The sequence below is a fragment of the Eulemur rufifrons genome, chromosome 27, assembly GCF_041146395.1.
Source record: "Eulemur rufifrons isolate Redbay chromosome 27, OSU_ERuf_1, whole genome shotgun sequence".
NCBI classification, from domain to species: Eukaryota; Metazoa; Chordata; class Mammalia; order Primates; family Lemuridae; genus Eulemur; species Eulemur rufifrons.
Window position 1 is genome coordinate 11,236,382 of NC_091009.1, and position 12,086 is coordinate 11,248,467.

Consider the following 12,086-nt stretch of genomic DNA (forward strand, 5'->3'; position numbering starts at 1 on the left):
ATATCCCAAACTAAGGCATCTTGTAGCAACTCAGAAACTCTCCTAAGTACTAATGTGACCTTCAGCATTGTTTGTAAGCCATGGACATGGATGGAAAAAAAAAAAAAAAATGCTCTGGTCCTTCAATGGTGCTTTTATGATTTAAAAAGCAAAGTGAAATGAAGTGAATACATTTTATGTGCAATTATATATTATGCATTGTTATCTCTTTTTCTTTAATTATTTGGCAGGTCATTAGAAAAAGTCCTGTTGAGTGGGCGGGAAAAAAACAAACTATAGCTAAACCTGGGTAAGATCCTCTGGTTAATACATCATTTTTCCAGGGACACTCTCTTTCTCTCTCCCCCCCACCATCTGTCATTCTGAGTCGTAAAGTAATAAATAAATTCTTTCCTAACTATTTTGTGAGAACATTGAATATATAACTATAGAAGCAGAAGAAAGAGGAGTACAGCACAGTAGCATTAGAAATCCTAAGTCATCATTTCCTAAAAGGTGTTCTGTGGAAACACTAATCCTTCTACAGCTCTTAAAAAATAGTAAGTTCAAATAATGTGTTTAAAGACTACAAGAAATGCTGTCTTTTCCTCCACTTTATTCACCCCAGGCCTTCCCCTTGTGCATTCACAATAAAAATGTGAAAATTCTTATTTTAGTAAACTTTTATTTCTCTTAAATGTTGTTTTATTTAGCATTCTGACTTAATTTATCAAGGACTTGTAAATGAGAGTGCATGTGTATGTTTAAAAACATATAAGATATAAGCTACGGAAAGCACTATTCTTGGTACCTAAATATTAGGAGTCAAGTAGATCTCACTAATGACTTAAGTCTAATTATCTCAATGGCCACGTCTCTGTATATATGATTTCTTTAACCTAATTTGTCAATTATAATAAATTATATAAATCCACAGTCATTCCTACAATAAATTTAAGACTCTATATTGATGGATAAATTATTTATTACTATCTCATATGTTTAAGGTGTCAAACCTTTTTTTGGATATAGTCTAATAAACAGGTATTATCTAAGCCACTTTAAAACTTTATTTTAAAAAAATGAAGTAAAAGATAATTTTAAGTCTTTAATAAAAGTAGATGCTACAAGAGAAGGATGTGTAGCTTATTTCCCTACCATGAATAATTTGAAATTTTAGAAGAAAACAAAGTTTATGTAGAATCATTACAGTAAAAACATTAACCATGCATAATTAAATGCTAAGCACCATTCTATAAAATAAAATTTTAATACAGTTCCATAAAAAACAATTATCAGTATGAACAACTATTTAAAAATTCCTCTGAATTATTCTTCTTATACTACTGATTACATTACATTAACTAAATTATATTAATAGCAGTAAATTTGGGGGAGATCTGTGCCACTTTTTACTCACCCATATTGGCCTGGCCCATAGCATGATTCAAACTACAATTTGCCGTGATCTAATCCAAAGAGAACTTTCTTCAAAGGCACAGTACTCTTCATGCTAATGCAGCTTAGAATTTCAAGGGCATACCTGATATAACAATCATAAATGTTGCCATAAATATTTCTGACATTTATTCATAGTACTTTCTTTAAAAGCAAGTTAATATCTCAAAAATAAATTAATAGTAACATCATTTCTCAGCCCAATTATAAAATATGCTAATGTGTCAGACATTCTTAATGCATCAGGATTGGCTGGGGATTGCTGTAGCCTAAGTAAAAAGAATTTTAAAAAGCAGTATTCCATGGTGAATAATTTAACCATATGGTCATTTGGCTTTGATTTAATTCAGCAATGGGTGTTAGAAATTTTATGGTGTACCTAGACTAGATCTACTACTCCTATAAAGGACATTTTACAGAAAAGGAGATATAAATAGTATGAAAACTTCATTTATTATATTTCCTTCCAAATTTTAGCCTGGTCTTTTCAAACTCTCCAAGGAGACATATTTTCTGTGAAATGACTTACCCAATTCAGCCCAAATCTGAGAGTACTGACACCATTAATGTATAGGAATTATATTTTGGATGAACTTTGATAAATCAGGGAAATTTCTCATAATTAAATTTTAATTATGCCTAGATATCAGAAAGAGAGAGAGAGAGAGAGAGAGTTAGTTGTTGGAATATAAAATTGTTCTGCTCTGATGAAATAAAGCCTATAGTTCTCTCTACAGGTGCACTTTGAAAAAGTTCAAGTACTCCAAATATGTATGTGTGTATTAAAATATATATATGTATATATTTCTAATATATTTCTAACATTCACACATACACATTTCATTAGGAATTAGCAATTTGGGTTTTCAACAGGTAAGAGTTATGTCCATGACAGAGTATTCACTTGATCTAGTTGCCCGTGTTGAATCAAGGTACTTACTATCAGGCAGTGTAAAGGGAACCTTGTGCTTGCTGTATAGACCCCTGAGAAATGAAGGCAGGTCATGATCTCCGTGATGGCAGGTGAAGTTCCAGGAGTGGAACTGGATAAAATTTGTGCTGAGACTTTCATAGATTCTATTAGCTTTCTGTGTTTAAAATGTAGTAAAGTTTAACAGTATGCCTTTATACAGGATATATCACTTCTTTGAGCACTTGGGTCTTCATTTATAAAATGGGAATAAAAAATCCTACCTTACATTCTTTGTAGTTTTGTGTTAAGACTGATTGTAATTGAAAATACTTCTGCAAATATAAAGTTTTATTATTCCTTCTATTTTTGTATCTACTATATTTTTCACCAAAATCTGTTAGGCCTGCATGAGATAGTGTGTAGTAACAAACTGAAGCAAAGAAAATAAATAAAAGAGATATAAATATGGGATTACCATTTAGAGAAGACATGAAAGGCATTTTTAAACTGACATTTACAAATGAAAAGCAAGGGCACAAGTGATTCAGTGTAGGCCCTGATGTTCTGTGGTTGAAGAAAGCAATAGAGAAAAATGCTGCCTGTGTGTTGTAATCCTGCACGGCATTCTGAACAGCTTCGGAGTGTCACAGGGGTGTGAATATGCTACTGACTTAGTTGAAAGATAAAACTATCAAACACTAAATTCTAACAATCACCATCATAATTATATATTTAATTGCAGCAATGTAACACTTTATCATCCCTTAAACTGTCGTTGTTAGTGGATTCTATTAAGCCAATTAACAAAGATCAATGGTAATTTTAGGCAAAATAGTTTGTTTATTCTTTCTAGAAACTAGCTCTCTTGCTCTCTGTTATTTCACTTCATGTTGTATCTTCCTGCTGGTGTTCATTTTTACTGCCCTCGCTGTCAGATAGGTGTTTCCCCCTTAATTGCCACCTATGTCACTCTATTCACAAGGTAACACTTGCAATAGCAGCTTTGTCACCTAAGTCAGCATGATCATTGTCTCTGTTGACCAGTACACTAGCAGTTGACATCTACTTCTCTGAAGGCTTCCTTCCAATTAAGAAGTTTTTGCTCGGGTTAAACTTGTATTCAGGTTTTAATTAAAGGAAGAGTGTGTTAGAATTTCTTGATTTTACCGAAAAAATAAACGTATTTCTTACTTTCTTCATATCCTTGTTTTCTTAATTTTATTTCTTTCAGTTATTAAGCAGCATCTAATTTTTGTTTACTACAACAGTTGGGGTTAAATCTACTCTTTCCTGTAATATTTATGGAACATATATATTAATAGAAGGCAATTAGTACTGAAGTGTTGAGAAGATAAAGATAAAACAGTGATTTATTTGCTAAGCATTATCCCTCAGACATACAGGACGATCATGATATTTGTGAAGATTCTCTGCAGTTCCAAGTATGATATTCTTTTTGCCTTCATTATTACTTTGGTGTAAGTCACATCTCCATTTAATTCTAACTTTTATACATTCTAACTTCATGATGCAGTTTGTGAATGTTCTCTCTCATTTTGAAGGTTGTCTATTTACTCTATTGTTTCTTTTGCTATGCAAAAGTTTTTCAGTTTAAGTCCCATTTGTTTTTGTTTGTTTGTTTGTTTTGTTTTTATTGCATTTGCTTTTGGGGTCTTAGGTATAAATTCTTTGTCTAGGCCGATGTCCAGAAGTGTTTTCCTTAAGTTTACTTCTGGAATTTTTATCATTTCAGGCCCTATATTTAACATCTTCAGTTGATTTTCATATATAGTTCTAAGAGAAAGGAGTCCAGTTTTATTCTTCTACATATGGTAGAAGAATTTTCCCATTTTCCCACCATCATTTATTGAAAAGGGTGTCCTTTTCCCAGTGTATGTCAACTTTGTCAAAGATTAGTTCATTTAGGTACATGGCTGTTCCATGGATTGATATGTCTACTTTTATAACAGTACCATGCTGTTTTGCTTACTATAACCTAGAAGCAAAATTTGAAGTCAAGTAATGTAATGTCTCCAGTTTTCATTTTTTTTCCACTTAGGATTGCTTGTCACTAATTTCACTCTTTAAAAAAATTTTTAATTTCTGTCTTGATTTGGTCATTGATCCAAAGATAATTCAGGAAGAGATTAATTAATTTCCACATATTTTTATAGTTTTGAGTATTCCTCTTATAACTGATTTCTAGTTTTATTCTTTTGTGGTCTGAGAATATATTTGCTAAGATTTCAAATTTTAAAAATTTATTGAGAATTGTTCTTTGGCCTAACATATGTTCTATCTTGGAAAATGTTCCATGCGCTGATGAGAAGTTCTATAGTTGTTGAGTAGAGTGTTCTGCAAATGAGTATTAGGTTCATTTGTTGTACAGTCCAATTGAAGTCCATTGTTTCTTTGTTGATTTTCTGCCTCAATGATCCATCTAGTTACTGCCAGTGGGCTGTTGAAGTCCCCCAATATTAATGAATTGTTGTTTATCTCTTTTCTTAGGTCTCGTACTATTTGTTTCATTTATCTTGGTGTTCCACTGTTGGGTGTGTATATATCGAGGATTATTGTATCTTCTTGTTGAATTGATACCTTTATCATTATAAAATGACCTTCTTTATCTTTTTTTTAACTGTTGTTGATTGAAGGTCTTTTTACCTGCTATAACTATAGCTACTTCTCCCTTTTGGTTTCCATTTGCATGGAATATCTGTTATCACTGCTTTATCTTGAGTATATAAATGTCTTTATCAGTTAAGTGAGTCTCTTCAAGGAATCATATGCTTGGGTTGTTTTTTTATCTATTCCACCAATCTATGTATTTTAAGTGGGGCATTTAGTCCATTTATGTTCAAAGTTTATATTGGCATGTGAGGTTCTTTTCCTGTCATAATGATGTAAACCAATTGTTTTGTATTCTCAATTGTGAAATTGTTTTTATAAGACCTGTGGGTTTTTTGGTTTTATTTGTATTTATGATGGTGAGTTATTGACCTTTTGCTTCTTTGTTTAGATTTCCTGAAGTGTTTCTTTTAGGGCCAGTCTAGTGGTGACTGATTCCCTTAGTGTTTGCTTTTCTGAGAAAGACTTCATTTCTCCTTCATTTATGAAGCTCAGTTTAGCAGGATGCAATATTTGTAGCTGATAGTTCTTTTCTTTGAGAATACTGAAAATAGGACACCAGTCTTTCCTGGATTGTAAGCTTTTTGCTAAGAAATCTGCTCTTTTTTTGATGGGCCTTCCTTTACAGGTAATTAGACGTTTTTGTCTTGATATTTTTCAAATTTTTTCCTTCATTTTACTTTACATAGTCTGATAACTACATGCCTTGGTGAAGTCTTTCTTATAATGTATCACTGTGGTGTGCACCGAACCTCTTGTATATGAATGTTTAAATCTCTTGCAAGACCAAAGAATTTTTCCTCAATGAGTCTCTCAAATAGGTTTTCCACATTTTTACTGTTTTCTTCTCTCCCTCTGGAATACCTATGACCCGTATGTTTGAATGCTTTACATAATCCCATATATCTTGTAGGTTTTGATCATATTTTTTAATTATTTTTCTTTATTTTTATCTGACTGGGTTAATTCAAAAGACCTGTCTTCACCTTTTGAAATTGTTTTTTTTGGCTTAGTCTATTTTATTATTTGAGCTTTCAACTGCATTTTGTAGTTCCTTCAGTGAGTCTTTCATTTCCAGAAATTATGTTTAACTTTTTTTTTTAACTTTTTTTTCTTTATTTCATTATATTATGTGGATACAAAAGTTTAGGTTACGTATATTGCCCTTGCTCCCCACCTGAGTCAGAGCTTCAAGCGTGTCCATCCCCTAGACAGTGCGCATCGCACTCATTATGCATGTACACATCCGATAAAGGACTGACAACTAGAATCTATTTAGAACTCAGGAAAATCAGCAAGAAAAAATCAAACAACCCTATCAAAAAGTAAGCAAAGGACATAAATAGAAATTTTTCAAAAGAAGAGAGAAGAATGGCCAACAAACATATGAAAAAATGCTCAGCATCTCTAATCATCAGGGAAATGCAAATCAAAACCTCAATGAGATATCACTTAACTCCAGTGAGAATGGCCTTTATCAAAAAGTCCCAAAACAATAAATGTTTAACTTTTTAAAAATATCTCTCTTTAGTAAATTTTTCATTAATGTCCTGTATTACTTTTCGAGTTTCTTTGTGTTGGTTTTCAATTTTCCTTTGGATTTTAATGAGCTTCATTATAACCCATATTTTAAATTCTTCATCTGTCAGTTCAGATTTTCTTTTTGTTTGGGATCCATTGCTAGAGAGCAGTGGGGGGATCCTTTGGGGGTGTCGAAACTGTTTTTTCATATTGCTAGAGTTCTTACACTGGTTCCTCCTCATCTGGATAAGCTATCACTTCTTATTTTTGAAAGTACATCTGTTTGGATGGGACTTCTTAATATTTTTAACTTTTTTCCCTGAGAGTATGCCTGTTATGTATGTTGTATTTGTTAATTTAGCTTCAATTATGGGTACTTTCAGGGGTCCAAGGCTCTGTATGTGTTCCTTGGTTGGTTATAGATAGCCTTTTGCATTGGCTTTCTCAGATCCTGATTATATCAGTAGTGTATTGGACTGCAGTTCAATGACTAGGCCAGTAGATGGCACTTATGCGTAAGAACAGTTGCATCAAGAGCCAATTGGTGTGTGCTCGGTGTTGGTTTGCTCAGGCAATGGGGTGGTCTGTGGAATGCCCAATGTCCTGCCTGCCCTGCTTAGCTTTGGGGGAGGAGACAGATCTGGGTGGAGCTGGACCACTAAGCTCACTTTTGCACATCTCAGTGGTAAGTAGATTACCAGCCCTGATAGGGGTATGGCAGGGAGCTGACCTTGAAGTGTGCGGAGGTCTCTGGGGGTGGGGGCAGGAGGGATAAGGAGGGATAGAACTGAACCAGCTCCAGGGCCTGGGCAGTCACACATGGGATCCACTTCCCTGTTGAACCGCTGCCCCAGGACTCCTGACTTTCAGTGCAGACAGACGCGGACCTTTTCTTCCAGGCTGTAACGCTGTTGAAGGCTGTGGGAAGTGCCTGACCTGCAGCTCCTGCTCAGATGGCCTGGGGGCAAATCTTTCCTCACACCAAAACAAACAGCTTCACTGCTCAACCCCCTACTCTAATGCAGAAAGCGCCACTCCTTAAAAGTAGGGACATGGGCTCTACCATCCTTGCAAGCCTAGGTGCAATGGGCATACTGGGGGGGCGGGGGGGGGGGGCGAGAAGCCATTCCTAAATGCCCTGAAATGACTCCTCCCGCCATGGACTGGCTCCAACCCCCTGCAGGAACAGCTGTGCCTGCATTGTAAGGAGTGAGCCCGCAGAAGAGGAGAAGTCCCCATCTCCACGTCCGTTCCTGAGCAGCAGTACCACCTGGTCGTTGTCGTGGTCTCTGCAGAGCTCAGCATTGTCCTGCATCTCCACTGGGCGGAGAGCAGACACCCTCAGCTCACCAGTGGGAACTCTCAAACGCAGGAGAGCAAATACTCTGGTCTCCTTTGACCCAAGGGTCACCCCAGCGTGCTGCACTCTTCTTGCCCCTCAGGGTAGCCTGTCCAAAGTATCGGAATGTTGGCAATCCCACAATTCCCCTGAGACTTGTCGGCTGCCTGTGGCTGCTGCAGTCTGAGTAGGTGTGAGGGAATGTTTGCAGAGGATCCAGCCTCCTACAGGGGCTGAGATTTCCTGGGCCCGGTAGCTATAGAAATACTGCCACTCTTTGAAGGGAGGGGTGTGGGCCCCACCCTCTGCGCAAGTCTGGGCATGGTGGGCATGCCAACAGTGGGAATGTTGTATTCCCCCACATGCCCTGGCATGACCATCCCCTGGCACACTCCCACCAACACCCCAAGGGAGCAGTTGTGGCTTTGTCAGCAGCACTGGGAGGTGAGTGAAGAAGTCCCTGTCTCCATGTCCGTTCCCACACTCCAGTGCTGCTTGGTCTCTGGGGTGGGCCCACTCTCTTCTCCTACAGGACCCAGCTTTGTACCTGCATCTCTGCTGAGAGGGGCACAGACACCTTCATCTCCAAAGCTAGGAGCTCCCAAGGGGGTGTGCCCTTTGTCCCCAGAGGCACTTTGGCATGCTGCATTCTCCTTTCCCCTAGTTCCCCTGAGGACCCCTCTGCCTGCTGCATCCTGAATGGCTTTCTGTGGACATGTTTGACCAGATTCACAAGTCACATATTTAATCTCTTTTGCAAATTGTTTTCTAGGCACAACTTTGGTGTTCTCTTCAGAGCACACCTTCTCATTTTCTGCAATATGGATAGGATAATCAGTTTCCAAATCTTGAAGTTCTACCTCTTTTATGCTGAACAGTTCATTTCTTAATTTATTTCTTCTCTCTCACATTTTACTACAAGCAGTAAGGAGAAACCAGCCTACACCTTCTATATTTTGCTTTAAAATTTTTCTCAGGTAAATGTCCAAGTTCATCACTTACAAGTTCTACTTTCTACCAAACAGAAGAAGATAATTTAGCCAAGTTCTCTGCCATGTTAAAAAGGATCAAACATCCATATTTGTACCATCAATATACGCAAGCAGTCCAGGCTGTTACTATCAAGTGTCTCAAAATTCTTCCAGCCTCTACACATTAACTAATTCCAAATTCAATTCTACAATTTTTGGTATTTTTTTCCAGCAGCCCTCCGTTTCTTGGTGCCAAAATTTGCATTTGTTTCCTAGGGCTACCATAATATACCACAAACTGGGTATATTAAAACAACAGAAAGTTATTGCTCATAATTTTGAAGGTTAGAAGCCTGGAATCAAGGTGTTGGTAGAATCATGTTCCTTCTGAAACCTGAAGTGGACAATTCTTCCTTCCCTCTTCTAGCTTTGAGTGTTTGCTAACAATTATTGGCATTCCCTGGTTATACAGGCTTCACTCCAATCTTTGCATCTGTCCTCAAATGGCTGTTTTCCCTTTGTGATTCTATGTCCAAATTACCCTCGCATAAGGATACCAGTCATATTGGATTTTACCCTAGTCTGATGACTTACTCTTAACTTGATCACATCTGTAAAAACTCTATTCCCAAATAAAGTCATATTCACAGGTACTGTCATTAGAACGTCAACATGTTTTGGGGGAACACAATTCAATCCATAACACAGAGAGATAACCTCTTTCACTGCCTTTTTTCCAATATCTGGAAAACTTTTGTTTATAGATTTGTCTGATTTTTTGTTTCAGGTTGAGGTAAATCCAGTACCTGCTACTCATCTTTGATAGGTATTGATGTTTATTTGATGTTCAGTCACTTTTGTCTCTAAGTATCCACTTAAACTGCATTTTCTAAGCTATGACTGTCCTCTTAGTAGCCTCTTTTGCTTTTAATTTTGTGTATCTTTTTTTGCTCGGCTAAATCTCTATTCATATGTACATCCAGGCACTCATCACAAGTGTTAGAGACGGTGTGGGGATACTAAACTGTGGATACTTGAAGAAAGGATATTGTCTAGCACAGCACTGAATTTATCTTTAGATCTTCAGCCTAAGCCTCAAATACTGACATGATTCCTTTGAATGAGTGACCGACGGGCCGCCTGAGTCACTGGCTTGCTGAATGTCTGTCTGCCTAAGGGAATAACTACCTGAATGAATGTATTTTTAGTTTTAATTTTTGATATAACTGATCAGAATCTATAAATAAAACTCATTTTTTTGTCTTGATACTCTCATCTGGAAATTGAGAACACGTCTTTCAAGGTTGTGTAAGGTTTGAGTGGAATAACATATTCATTAATTTTAAAAAACGTCATGAGATCCTACTGGGTGGCCAATATTCTAATATTAAGATTGTATTTTTTAATAAGTACAATTTCAGTGACAGCCTTTATAGAAGAAAACTTACATGATGTCTGCTGTGTGAGAGAGATAGTTCTTAGTACTTTATTTCTATTAACTCTTTTGCTCTTTGCAAAAATCCTCATTTAACAGATATAAAACCAAGGCACTGAGGACTTAAATAAACTGTATGAGGTTACCTAGTCAGAAAGTAATAGCATCGAGATTCAGAACCAGGCTGTCCAGCTAAAGAATCTGTACTTGAAAGGAGACATAATAAAACATTAAATGTATATGGTAATTATATTTCTATACATGTGAAATAAATTATCAAAGCATGTTAGAAGACAATGAATAACAGCGAGATTGGCTAAGAGGTAGCAAGAACTGCTTCAGTTGAGAATAAGCCTCTCTGAGATGACTTAAACCAAGATCTGAAATATGTAGGAAGTGATGTGAAATGTAGTAATAAGAGTGTTCAAAGTAAGATGTCCAAGGGAGCATGTAATAATCCAAAAGAAACATGGTAAGAGCTAAGGTTGGAAACATACTTAAAGTCAGAACTTTCCGAACTTTGTAGGTCATGTGGATGAGTTTGGTTATTATTTGATGTGTAATGGAAAGCCAAAAAATAATTTTAATCTGGGATGACTGTAGTTAGCTTCATATTTTTGAAATAAATCTCTGCTTTTCTTGTGGATTGGGTAGGAGATGAATTTGCAATTAAAAAACAAGGAAGCAATTGCAGCAGTCAGGCAGATGATAGCATCTCAAGTGATTATATATCAATAGAATGATGGAAGAGGACACATTCATGTTTATTTCATGGAGCAGGAGACATGGAAAGAAAGGAAGGAATCAAGAATGTCTTTCAAGTTGGAGTAACTGAGCTGACATCTTCTGGGACTAAGAGGACTGAGAGAAAAAGATACGGGTGGGTTAAAGCTAAAGGATAGGTGTAGGAATAGAGTCAAGAATTCCACTTTTGACATTATCTAAGTTGAGATGCCTGTGAGGTGTGTGAGGGGTTTGGTAAATAAGTCTGGGTCTCAGAGGAAAGGATTGGGATTGAGATAAAATTTGATATTCTTTGTATTTAAGATGTATTTAAAGTAAAATTATCTGAAATAATCAGCCAAGGAGGATGTGTATGTAAGGAGAAAGGAACTCTGACATATAGTACTTGAGTGAAGCAAAAAAACTACAAAAGAGAGAGAGAAAGTTTCCAAAATGGTTAAAAAGAGACATAAAAAAACATGTTGCAAGGGAAACTCATAAAAAAGAAATATTTCAAAATAAGAGAGGATCCAAGTACATTGAGAGTTGCTAAAAGGTTAAATCATGGTCCTTTAATTAGAATGTGCACACTACATACAAGATATCCTTTGACCTCTAATGATAGAAGAGTAGGGAAAATGGATAAAAATATATGCCTCTTAGAACTTACTTTATAATGGTAAGAAAATGGCCACAGTGAAATAAATAAAATATAAACTATGTCAGATAAGAAGTGTTATAAAGGAAAAAACCTACAAAAAGAGGTTAGTGAACATAATTTCAAATAGGATAGAAAGAGCTAGCTATATTGAGAAGGTAATTTTTGAACAAAGACCTAGAAAAGGTGATGAAAAGAGCCAAGATCTCATAGAGAAAATTATTCTACCTAAAGATAGAGAAATTGAAACTGGAATAGATTTCTTGAGGAGAGAAAGGGACTTTAAGAAAGTGAGATGCCATTTAGAAATAGTCCTGTAAAAAATAGGTTAATGATGTAAAAGAAGGATTCCTTATACATAGATGTCACCAAGGGCAAGAGGGGATCAAGAACACACCTGAGCGATTCATCGTTGATATATATAGAGAAACTGCATCTGTTTTAATAGAAGCATAAAACGA